At 39.2% G+C, this 13059-nt stretch overlaps 1 protein-coding gene across 7 annotated transcripts in view; it reads left to right on the top strand.

Moving 5' to 3' along the window:
• Nucleotides 1–13059, top strand: part of LOC145349943 (double-stranded RNA-specific editase 1-like) — a 262569-nt gene that overhangs the window by 60061 nt on the left and 189449 nt on the right. The window contains exon 1 of one of the 7 annotated variants that reach the window (XM_080198638.1): nt 3155–3404. The exons of the other annotated variants lie outside the window; for them this stretch is intronic. The gene's annotated coding sequence lies outside the window, so the exon portion shown is untranslated. Of the gene's footprint in view, nt 1–3154; nt 3405–13059 lie in introns of those variants that run through there. 7 annotated transcript variants of the gene reach the window in all.

The following is a 13059-nucleotide window of genomic DNA, read 5'->3' as shown; positions in this document are numbered from 1 at the left end:
TTTCAGATTCCAGCATCCACAGTAATTAGTTTTTGTTTATATATTTTGTTTGCTATGTTTTCTGCTTCTGCATAATTTCAATATTTATATATTGATCATCACACAGCTAGTGAAAATCTATTTGCAAAGCAGACAGGAGGGCGAGGATGATGGACAGCCCATGTCATTGATGTTAAATTCCTCGGTGAAAGGTTTGGCCACTATTCCATACTCCTGTACAAAGGATCGATCGTGCATATGGAGACAATGACTTTGGTGTGAATACAAGTCTGAAATTCTGATAGCTCGCAGCACAACAGAAGGTTTCTGTTGTAACAGTAACATCGCTTGTTTAATTATAGAAAGTAACTTTTGCAATATCTATCACAGTGACGGCCTTAACTGATTAATTTGCATCCCTTTCTCATGTCTGGCTGAAAACCATTTTTCACAATATCAAAAGAGAAGTAATCTTGCAAAACTTAGTGGAATTTCCAATTTGATTACTTGACCATGAACAAAATACTCCATCCTCAAGAAATCGTCTTAATTTATGAGCTGCTATTTTGGAAAGTAATGTGAGGCAGGGATTATGAAAAGTTAAGTACCGGTATCTTTGGCTGGTTTTTAAAAAAACATAGAAAAGAAGTGTAGGCCATTTGGCCCTCTGAGCCTGATCTGCTATTCATTATGATCACGACTGATAACGCAACTTAGTAACCTGTTCCTGCTTTCTTTGATCCCTTTATCCCCAAGATTATATCTAACTACGTTGAGCTATCACTATATGATTTGTCTTACGGTGCCAGGGACCTGGGTTCAATTCCCAGCTTGGGTGATTGTCTTTGTGGAGTCTGCATGTTCTCTCCAGGTGCTCCAGTTTCCTCCGACAATCCAAAAGACGTGCTGGTTAGGTGCATTGGCCGTGCTAATTTCTACCTCGGTGTGCCCGAACAGGCGCCGGAGTGTGGTAACTAGGGGATTTTCTCAGTAACTCCATTGCAGTGTTAATGTAAACCTACTTGTGACAGTAATAAATAAACTTAAACTTTAAAAAAAACGAACTTCTTCTTGAAAGTAGACAGTTGATTCACTGTTAGAAAGAGCATCCTGAAAACCAACCAAAAAATGGTGTAGTCTATGTTTTTTCTGAGTTGGCATGAGGGAATGTTGTTGTGTAATTGTTTATTTTTAGAAGGGATATTTGTTTGAATGATTTGTTGAAGATGGCAGTGTCAAGAATGCATTTTATGCTGGTTCCAGATCAAAGCAGAAAATGTTGATTGCTGTGATTTTATTTCATTAGCCTACAAAAATATGGTCTGGATTAGCAAAATTATCTCTACATTTTAACAATGATGTTCTTTTGCTCAGTTGTGATGCCATTAAATACCCAATCATCCAGCACAGAAAGTGGCCATTGGGCAAGATTTTATGGTCACACTCGTCCTGAAGCTGTAAAATCCCGCCTGCGGTCAATGGACCTTTCCAAGGCCTGCCCCTCGCCCGCTCCAATTCCTGTGGTGGGCAGGACTGTAAAGCTCCGACCATTGAAACAGCTATCTAATTAGCCATATACCTCTGCTCTTTCCCTATGGCCTTGAAAATGTCTCCTTTTCAGTTATGTATCTATTTTCCTTTGAAAAATTGTTATTGAATCTGTTCCCAAATGCTTTCCAATCTAATTGTAACTGTTAATCATTATGGGGTTGCCTCGATGTGGACTTGGGGAAGTATGTGCAGCTTTAAGCAAAGTGCTGATTGTGTAACAGCATTGTAGATTTAATGCAAGGTTTAATTTAATCTGGCTCTTGATAACAGCACAGGGTGCTGGAAAAGACTCTGGCTGCTGACCTCATGAGTAACCCCACTATCTGTAACGGGAACGTGTGCAGGATTGAGCCCCCAGCTGCACTGGACCCATGATAGAATAACATGTTGACCTTCACAAATAGTGGCTTATTCAGGAACGAAGCCCTCTGCATTGGTGCTGTGAGATTGCTAGCACCCATTGGAGTGTAGCCTTGCATGTGGTGATGTGTCAGAGTTCAGAAAGGAGGAAGAGCTCTGACGAAGGGTCATCTAGACCCAACATTGGCTCTATTCTCTCTCCACAGACGCTGTCAGATCTGCTGAGATTTTCCAGCAATTTTCTGTAATTTCTGAATGATTCTGTCCTGTCAGTGCTATTTGATTTGATTACAAAGATCATTTGTGCATTATACTACAAAAAATAGATTTTTCGTGATCAACTGCTTATATTTATTCAAATAGGACCAAGTAGAATTGAATTTTCAAGAATGTAGCAGGGTGTGGGGCAAACAATTTCAGAATTCAGGCACCTGAGAACACTGATTAATAAATCTTGAAATCCAAAATTCTTCATCTGTTGAAATGGTAATCAAAGACTAGTCTGTGAATTGCGTATTTTACAAAATTGTTTTAACTGATGAGTTCAACAAATTTCTTTGTTAGCAGATGGACAGATGTCTTGTTCATGCTCCTAGTTCAGATCAATAGCCAGGCACTACTGGGCATCGCTGCTATTTTGTGCCACTTTTAAACCAGTGCCTTGGCTAAGGGAATAGTATTGTCAAGGAGGAAAGGAATACAAGGATGTGTTGGTAGGGTGAAATGAACTACGCTGGGAGAAGGTTGGTGTACAGCATAAATGGGTCAAACAGCCTACTTCCAAACAGTAACATTTGGCCTTTTGGCTAAGATCAAGTGTAGCCTTGACATGCTGTGCTTGGTTGAAGTCATTAGGTTATATTTCAGCTTCATTTGAAGCAATTTTTTAAAGTGGCATCTCAGTCTTTTGGCTAAGATGCAAATGAGATCAAGCCTTGGAGGAGGAGCTACACCTACTCCAATCAGCTTGGATCATGTAGATCAAGCCCAAGACAGGAGGTGAGAGCCCTGTCTTGTCAGCTTGGTGAAAAGTCTGACAACACCAGGTTTTAGTCCAACCTATTTATTTGATAATATACTCACAAGCTTTCGGGTTAGTCCCTTCGTCAGGTGAATGGAGAGTTCTGGCCAGAACTCTCCATTCACCTGACGAAGGGACTAACCCGAAAGCTTGTGAGTATATTATCAAATAAATAGGTTGGACTAAAACCTGGTGTTGTCAGACTTTTCACTGTGTTTACGCCAGTCCAACGCCGGCATACCCACATCTTGTCAGCTTGGATCAGGAATGTCTCAACTTGTTGGGACTCTGAATTGGATTTAATTTGATTTGATTGGATTGAATTGGAAGAAAGTTTAAAAAAAAATTCCATGTAAGTGAAATGAAACTAAGTTGCAATCTTAACGTATATAAGTCAAGTCTTCCATCAAAATATGACATTTGTTGTCATCACAGTATATTCAGTGATTGCAAGTACGGAACTCGGTTTGAGCTGACAGCCTATTATTAACAGGTAAAATACTTGGTGAAATCTTATGCTAAAAGCACTGCTCACTGTGTGAAATCTACGCAAAACTTGAGTTAGAATTCTTTTTACAACGTTAGAATGGGTCTAATTACCCTTCCTGTCTGTACTTTATGTAGAGTGGCCTGCATTGTTCAAGAGAACAGAATATGAACATTTCAGGAGTTAAGTTGATCTTATTGACATTCTGTGCTTGTCGAAGGCTGCAGACTTTCATGTTATCTGCAAAGTTGCCATGGATCTGGCCTAAATTCCGAACCATTGCAGCCTTTGTCTCAACTTGAGTTGGAATGTATTTGCTTGTTGAGTTTTGGTGGTGATTGACAGTAATACTGATCTGTCTTTGATTCTCAAGAATACAGCTGTGTTGTCAGCGTTTCTTTCTGCTTAATTTTGTCGATGGAGAAAATTAATGCATTTTGTTAGGCTCCACTGGTTAGAAAAAAGAGAATTGTGTATGCAAGTTGATATTTGGCCAAATCTGCCAGTATCATCCTTGAGTGAAAATCTGTAAAATGGACGATTAATCAAAAACACTAGTGCATGAACGGAACATTTCTACCCAGATCTCAATGTTCTTTTGGGGTCCCTGGCACTGGCCTGTGTTTAGATTGGTTTGTCATTTGTACTACTTCTTTTGGGGAAAATTAATACTTAAGATGAATTTGTTGCATCATATGCCCAGACTAAATGTTGTTAAGTCCAATTTAAAAAGGTTCAATTGTTTTAGGTGGGATTTTGGAAACTTAATTCTTTGACCTATTGTTCAGATAATGTTTTCCACTGTTTTGAATTTATTCTTTTTTGTATAACTCTTTTCTACTTCTATTTCAATTGCTTGTGTATTTCTACATTATCAGAATTTTTTTTTGGCTATCATTCTTCATTTTCAGTTAAGTTTCTGGTGCTGTTGGTTGGCAAGTTGAGCCCTTTGTTAGGGAATGCTATGTGGTAGATGGTTTTGCTTGGAATTGAGGGGACACCAATGTTTTGTCGATGAATGGTACATAGTAGAAACTGCCTTGAGCAGTGGGGGGCGGGTTGGGGGCAAGGAAATGTTGAGACTGCCCAACCTTAGTATAAAGAGAGGCACCCCCTGCCCACCCCAACTTTTCATGTGGGGTATGAGGAATGTGAAATGCTCCACTCTTTGCCACTTGCCTCTCAATTAGTTCTGGGTGTTTAGTTGGTCTAAAAACAACTAAAGAAGCAGCTTACTGTTCTGCTATTTTATTTTCAAAAATATACTTTATTTATAAATCTGAGAGAGCATTACAGTCATTCCAAAATGGACATCTCACAAAAAACAATAATATTCAGCTTCTTACAATGGAGGAAATGTTTCAGGCATTTTACAATGATCAAATAAATGTTGCAAAGTTATTTTAAAGGTTGTCTACATAGAAAATGTTACTCTTTGAGGTGCTTTAGTACAACTGAGATGCATGTAATAGTCACTGCATGCGTTCAGTGAGTCATTTAGCCCAAGGGGGTTCTGCTCCCTGTTTACTGTTCTGCAACTTCAGTCCAAAATTTGCAGCAACCTGTCAGTTTCTGTTCAAAATTGTTGTATCTCTGTCCCGAGACCTCTATTTAATTTGGGGTGTCTGCAGCGGATATTTTCTTTGAGAGTTTAATATTGGCATTCCTACGGGCAGACGTTTGGCAATACAGTCTTTCAATTTACTGCACCCATCTGAGTCCAGTATGGTGATTGTGTTTTACAGATGTGAGAAGTATTCCTCCACTTCCATCTACTTGGACAGATTTGGTTCTTTACCAGATGCTTGTAGGCTAGAGCAATAAACAAAAACATTTACATGCTGAAAATGAAAATATGTCACAGCAGTTCTGTATTAAAGGTCAATTTATAACATTTTCAGGGTTATTTGAATTGAATAAATGGTGTTGGCTCGTTTGCATGTCGTTTGAACTTTGTCATGCTGCAAATTGGTATGGATTCTGGAAAGCTGCTCCTGGCTGGATCTGCACATACACAGAACAAAAAGTCCTAACTGCTGAATTTCAAATATGATCTGTTCATTTTCAACTTTTTTCTCTCAAATTTCCAGATGCCAAGTATGTAATGGTTTTAAGCCCTGATTTTTAGGAGGAAGCACTGATGCCCTGTGATTGGGTACGATTATGTGGTATCTTTTGATCTATTGGTTTATAATTTGCATTAATTTTGACAATGTCCTGCAACTTCTGGTGAATCTGTGGAATCTTTGTTGTAGAAGGCTGAGGAGGCCAAGACATTGAGTGTCTTTACTACAGATAGATCTTTAATTAATAAAGGGTTATAGGGAAAAGACAGGAGAATGGGGATGAGAAAAATATCAGCCATGATTGAATGGCAGTGCAGACTCGATGGGCCGAGTGGCCTAATTCTGCTCCTATAGCTTACAGTCTTGTGGCCTTTGGAGAAGCCATTTTATTGTCTTTCTCCATATTTGCATGTCAGTCAGAATTTCGCTTCACAATTTCACCAAGACCTGTGAAATAATGTGTACTTAACTGAAAATCTACCTGTGGAAAATTAACTCCCCAAGATATTTTAAGCTGCTGAGAACTACTGATGCGCAGCAAAACCTGTAATTTTGTACATAAAGACAATGGAATCATTCAGTCTGCCTTGGTATAATCATCATGCGTCCCATGTGCTGACTGGCCAGTGTGTGTGTTAGCTGTAAGTTGGAAGGTGCCATGGGCTTGGCAGGTAAACCAGATAAACATGCAATATTAGCAAAAATCAGATTTTATCAGTCTTGTTTCTTGGATAGAGATTTAATTAAATAATCTTTCAGTTTAAGCGTCTCGAATTTAATAAATGCATTGCTGTCCTTCAAATCGTGTACCTACCCCTCGTAGCTCCAGCAATATAATTTATCTGTTGAATAATTTAGTTAAAGTTGCCCGTCTTGAGACTAAAAAGGAACAGATATGACCGACAAATATGTACATTGTTTTCAGACACCTCGTTTACAGGGGAGGCGATGGCCTAGTGGTATAATCGCTAAACTATTAATCCAGAAATTCAGCTAATGTTCTGGGGAGCTGGGTTCGAAGCCCACCACGGAAGATGGTGGAATTTGAATTCAATAAAAAAAATCTGAATTAAGAATCTACTGATGACCATGAAACCATTGTAGATTGTTGGAAAAACCCTTCCGGTTCGCTAGTGTCCTTTAGGGAAGGAAATCTGCCGTCCTTACCTGGTCTGATCTACATGTGACTGCAGAGCCACTGCAATGTGGTTGACTTACAACTATGGTTGAGCAATAAATGCTGGCCAACCAGAGACGCCCATGTCCCATGAATGAATAAAAAAGTGGCTGTTCCAAAGATTCTAACAAACGTTTGCTCACAAGCAGTTATTACAAAATATTGCCAAGTATTTACGACACAGGCCATTCGGCCCAACGCAACACTTTCGTTCTGTTTTCCCTTGTTTACTTACCTAGCTTTGCCTTTAGTGCATCTCTGCCGTTCTCCTTAGCTGCTCCATGTTGTAGTGAGTTCCACATTCTCACCACTTGGGTAAACAGTTTTCTCATGAGTGACTATATCCTTATGGCTCTGAGATGTTCTGAATTATGAAATTGCTAGCATACAGCAGGCGAAAGGATAAACCTTTTTTTTTTCAGATCTTGGTACCTATTTTGGGAAATGCCATGAGGAATTTGCAATAAAACCTTTAACAACACAGAAACAGGCCTGTCATCCCAGTGAGTCTTTGTCCTCATGCTCTACATGAGCTTATTCCTACGACGCTTGAGCTCAACCTAATCATATGACAATGTGATCCATCCCCAACCTGCCATTTTGTGATGCTCTGTAGAGTGTCAGGCTAGGAATATTAGTTTTACCATTGTACCTGTATGAGAAAATGATCCGCATCTAGGAAATATCAGACCTGCATTTTTTCCCTAGTGCATTCTGCCTTCGATATTGATGGAGAGGTTAAGCACTTACTGTTGACTTTCCATTATTGATACTTGTACTTAAATCAGTTCGATACAGAAATATTTGCTAGAGCTCTAGCAAAACTGGAGTCAGTGGGATTCGAGGAAATACTTGGCACAAAGTAGGTGGTTGTAGTTGTTGAAGGTCAGTCATTTCAGCTCCAGACATCATTGCAAGAACTCCTCAGGGTAGTGACCTAAACCATTTTCGGCTGGTTCATCAATGTCTTTCCTTCCAAATGCCAGACAATGACCATCTCATGTAACCATTGCCCCTTGGCATTCACTGACTTTAGCATCGCTTAAACCACCCCCACACCCCTGTTTTCCTCCCACCGCTGTCCCCTCACTATCAACCTCCTTGTTGGGGTGAGGGGAAGGGGGTTGGTTATTAGAACTCCAGCACAAAACTTTTTTGCTGAAGTGGTCAACTGATGTGGCAAAATACAGGAAATTGAGTGGTAATCAATAAAGCGTGTTTCTTTTCAAGGCAGTTTCATGATCATTATTAATGAAGCCTGCTTTTTTTATTAATTTAATCCTGTAAACTAGGACACAAAGAGCCTTGCGATATTTTTGTGTGCGTTCTATTCATTGTGCTGTGATGACTGTAACAATGCTCTGTTAAATCTGATTACATAGAATGCAAACTGATTTACATAGAATGCAAACTGATGTAATCAGCTTTCATTTAAGTTTGATTGTATAGTTTCCGTGTCTCAAGCAGGGCATCTTGAACTTCCATTGTGCAGCATACCATAAAGCAACGTGTTCACTTGAATTTGTGTTGTGTGGAATGCTTGAACTGAATGTCATCTTTAATAAGATTGTTCTGCACTTGCCTCTACAATCTTGTTTGTTTTCTGTGAATCGTACGTCAGGGCAAATAATTTGGGCATCGCCTGGTTGGCATTTGATAGCTTGTGTTTGACTTTGAACAAGCTTTCACATTGGCTCCAGATGTTTCACGATTGTATGGGATTATGTACACAACTGTTTCGTGCAGCAAAGCTAATTTTTCTCACATCAGTATTGAGTGAAATGTTTGTGTCCAAGCTTTGGTAGTTGTTTATATCTATTAAAGCTCAGATATTTTGTTTTCAAGGTTGAGAGCCTAAAATCAGCGTAAGCGGGTTTTTTTTGGCTTCATGTTGAAGTTGCATTGAGAGTGTTTGTTTGCGAGTCCTTTGCTAAATCCTTTCAGGCATGTTTATAAGTTAGGAAGTTGAGGAAGCATGTAATTGCAATCAGATTTCGAGGCAACGCTTTACAGCAGCACTTGCATTTAATTGGCGCAGTTAGGGTGATTTACTGGAAATTAGAGGATACGATGCTAAGTCAGAGGAGAACAGTTTAGAGCAGTGATTAAATACCATTTATGAAAGCCTTAAATGAATTTACCGAATTTATTAGTGGGGGTGGGGGGGTGAAGACACGAAAAAAAAACTACCTGTCCAAATTTGCTGATGACATTAAAAGCAGTGTACGTGGAAGCATAGCATTACAAGTGACCAATGAGTTTAGACAATTGGTGAATGCAAGGTCATCTATTTTGGACATGAAAGGATAGAATAGGGTAATTTTCTAAATTCTTAAGTTGGAAGACCAAAAAGACTTGTGGGTGCAGGTGCATAGATCATCACTGTGTCATAAATGGTATGGGATGCAATCATAAATGGAATGTTGGCTTTTCTATCAAGATGGATAGAATTACAATAAGAAGTCATTGCAAAACCCTGGTTAGACCACACTGGGAGTAGCATGAGCAGTTTGGGGCACTGCACCTTAAAGATGTATTCATTGACCTTGGAGCGGGAAGAGTTTAAATTTACTAGAATGTTACTTGACTTCCAAAGGATAAATTACAAAGAAAGGTGAGCATTGTATTCCCTGAGATTTGAGAAAATTTGGAAGTGATTTGGTTGAAGTTTTCAAGCAAGATGTCAAGGGGAGCAGAGGTATAGGAAGAAACCTTTTTCACTGGATTGAGGAAATAGTCAAAGACTAGGGGAACATAGCTAAAAATTAGATCCAGAACTTTCAAGAATGAAATTCGGAGGATATTTATACACCTAGGTTTTAAGATGAGTCGGGATTTACAAAGGGTGGGGATTGAAAAGCTACCAGGGAGAGCATCGAGTTAAATGAACCCAAAGGTGATGTAAAAACCGGATTTAGGCTTCAGTCAGTGTTGGGTATCTTGGTGAATGAGGTTGTAGAAAGAGTGTCAAGAGGTTGAGGGGCAAGTGGATCCATAAGGACCTTAGCAGATGATGACATAAAGGAAGAGGGAGAAGTCATTGCCTGCTTGCTTCAAATGGCTAGTCCTATGCAATTCGATAACACAAGACAAGGATTATATGATCAGTTCATGTTCAACATTCAAGTACAAGAGGACCAGGAGAAATGATGCTCCGTGAGGCTACAGCACAGTAGAGATACAAATAGCAACTTTATTAACATCAAACAAGATCATCTTGGCCAACAAATTAAATTGCTCTCATCTTTAGTAAAAGCTTACTAATTTTATTCTGTAGTCACCAGTTGCAGTTTCTAATTGCCTAATATTTTAACTGACCCATTGAGGGTTTCTACATCTTGCCGATGATTTGTGATTCATTAAAATTAATGGTACTCAAAAGTCTCTGTGTATCTGTAGGAGCGGTGGTTTCCTGCTGCATTGAGAAATTGAGCACAGTTGTTTCCTTTGGAATAAGTTTGCAGCTTTGTAAGAAAAAAAGTGAGTCAAATGTTTGGTGTGATTTCAGACATGCTTATGGCACAATCTCAAAATGCATGATCCATTCTTGGGGTGGCACAGTGGTTAGCACTGCTATCTCGCAGCTCCAGGTTCAATTCCGGTCTTGGGTGCCTGTGTGAAGCATTTACATTCTGCCTGTGTCTGCATGGGTTTCCTCCCACAGTCCAAAGATGTGCAGGTTAGGTTGATTAGCCATGCTAAATTGCCCCTTAGTGTCCAAAGATGTGTAGATTCAGGGAGTTAGTGGGGTAAATACATAAGTTACAGAGAGAGAACCTGCATAAGATGCTCTTTTGAAGAGTTAGTGCAGACATGGTGAGCCAAATGACCACCTTCTGCACTGTGGGGATTCTATGAGAATCAGAAGTACTTGTTTCTGAATTCAGAGTAGTTTACCAATGAATTGAATGTATGGTCAAGAAACACAAATATCAATACATTTTTCTGTATTTACGAAGAGCAGTTTTGAAACCTGCTGTTAGAAGAACTAAGAGTTCTTTGATTTTACTTGCAGTCATGCTTTTATTACAGGAATATTTCCCTACCCTGGTGTTGCCTACATTTCCTTTAGTAAAAGTTTTCAGAATTGAGCTGACCATCTGCCTGACGTGGTTTGAGGTTTCTAAAAATGCTATTTATTCCGGCACTTTTTTATCAGACGATTTTTCCTTTTGTACTCCGTTTCTGTCCTTGCCTTTTTGTTTTGTTTCTCCCTCTTGACTTGAACGAAGTGCTTATTACTTGTGGTGCACCTCAACGTGGGTGGCATCTGGCTAAGTCTTGTTCCCCTCCATTCTGTTTTCTGGTCGGGGGATCACTCAGTGATAATGGGGTGCAAGGAAGAACATTGTAGGTTTTCCATTGCCTGACCTTGGTGTGTGAAAGCTGTACAGCCAGGAACTTGATCTTGAATCATTCCCCCTCTCCATTGCTCAGCACTTCATTATTGTCTGAACAGCATAACAATCATGGGGTTGTAATTCCCACTCGCTTTATATTGTAACAATGGAAGTTGAAATTTATAACAAATGGTTTGTTTTTCTGCAGCTCGATACTTGTACTCTCAGTCCATGTACATGCTACTCTACTCTCTGGATCAGTTACTTAACGCCTCAACAGCCTTTATTTCCTAGTACCCTCAGAAACTGGTAACAATTTATCGCCTAACTGGAACAGACTTGTTCTTAGGCTTGTTGGAAAGTTGAAGTGGGAGAAGAATATATTAACATGTTTTACAAGTACATTTTTATTTATCATCCTTTGTCTCAAACTCAGGGGAATGCCTCTCAACAAATAAGCACTCAAACTAGAAATATTATCCACTGCCTGACTACTGCAAACAGTGTTCCATTTAATTTTACTTGAGGTGCACTTGCGCAATGTAGAATGTCTTGCAAATTGGTAGTTTAAGACCAATGGGCACAACAATGAATTTAGTGTTCTCCTTGACTGGTTTTCCTTGTCTTCTGTAAGATCTATTAACTTTTCCCCATTGGACCTTGGAAAGAAGGGAATGTGGAGCAAGATTCTTGTGGAAAAATTTGAAGTACTTACCTTGTTACTTTTCCTTCTGTTGTGAGATTTCTTTGCTTGTTAATGTTTAGCCAAAATATGGGGGTAGGAAGTGACTTCTGTCCAGTTGCCTTTGAGCCAGACTCTCCTTGTACCGAATACAAATGTGTTTTAAGTGCTTTGTATCATCTTAATAATTAAAGATGCTATATAAATGTAAATTGTTGCATAATGCACATTTTCCATTTCTGAACTTAATATTCTGCAAGCTTTGAATGTGGGGCGTGTGAGTTACTAAACTTAATAGTTAAAGTATTCAGGATATCTAAATTTTAGCCATACCCAGGAATATTCATCAATATTTGCCAGCACTTAAATGTTTTTGTGATGATTAGGGAACAGAGCATTGAGTAAGCCAGGATGTCTCACTTGGGATTCCTGCAGCATTAAATAATTTCAAAAGGAGTTCCTTTATTTGCAGCATTTCAAAACTTTTTAGTTGAATTTTTGAACCTCCTTTGAACCGTTGGGTTTGATAATGTCTGTCTTGCACATTTCTGAAAATTTCCAGTGCTTGAGTTCAGAAATAACACCGTACATTGAACGTTCTGAATGGACTAATATTTCTGTGTTTGCTAAATTATTTCTGCTTATTGCCCATAAATGTCAATACGTCCCACTGATAGAGATGTAACTGCAGTTCCCCTTATATTTACTTACAAGTTGGAAACACTTCATAGTTATTCAAATTCTCTTCTCTTTTGTTGAGAGGATGGGTGCTCTAGGGCAGTCAGTGCGATAGCCTGGTTGATGGAAATCTGCTGCTTTAGTATCATGCTTCATCTGATAACTGACGGAATCTACTGCAGACAGTGGGACTAGTGGATTTGAATGCCGAATTTGGTTGGGAACAAATTCAACTTGATTGTCTGTTGCAAAGCAGTGGTAGGTTTGAGGACTTTCAACCTTTGCCTGGCAGTCGTTATCTTTTTAGATTGGGTCTCATCTCAGGAATTAAAAGCATTAACATATTTTCTGTGCCGTGATCACAAGTGCCATTCTCCTAATAAATCTGAGAAGTTTGTCTTCGACCACAGAAATGTTAATTCATGCCAAACTGCAATGTCATTCATATTTTATTGCAGGTTCTTGATCACACTGTACCAAACGGTATCCAAGAATAATTCTCCTTTCCATAAAATTGGGTAGTTGTTTAGAAGTTGAGATACACACAATAAACAACAGACTTCCTCTGTCTGACTTAGGCTCAATCTCGACACAGGCTGCTGGCATTCATCCATAGACAAATGAGTCACTTCAGTCTCTGTCTCCTCCTAGCAGCCGATCACTATTGTATAAAATACGAGTTCAGATGCAATGCTTGTAACATCCAGATGGTAAAACA

Source organism: Carcharhinus amblyrhynchos, chromosome 11, assembly GCF_965287045.1.
Source record: "Carcharhinus amblyrhynchos chromosome 11, sCarAmb.v2.hapA, whole genome shotgun sequence".
In the NCBI taxonomy this organism is placed as follows: domain Eukaryota; kingdom Metazoa; phylum Chordata; class Chondrichthyes; order Carcharhiniformes; family Carcharhinidae; genus Carcharhinus; species Carcharhinus amblyrhynchos.
This window is presented reverse-complemented; position numbering and strand designations above follow the sequence as displayed.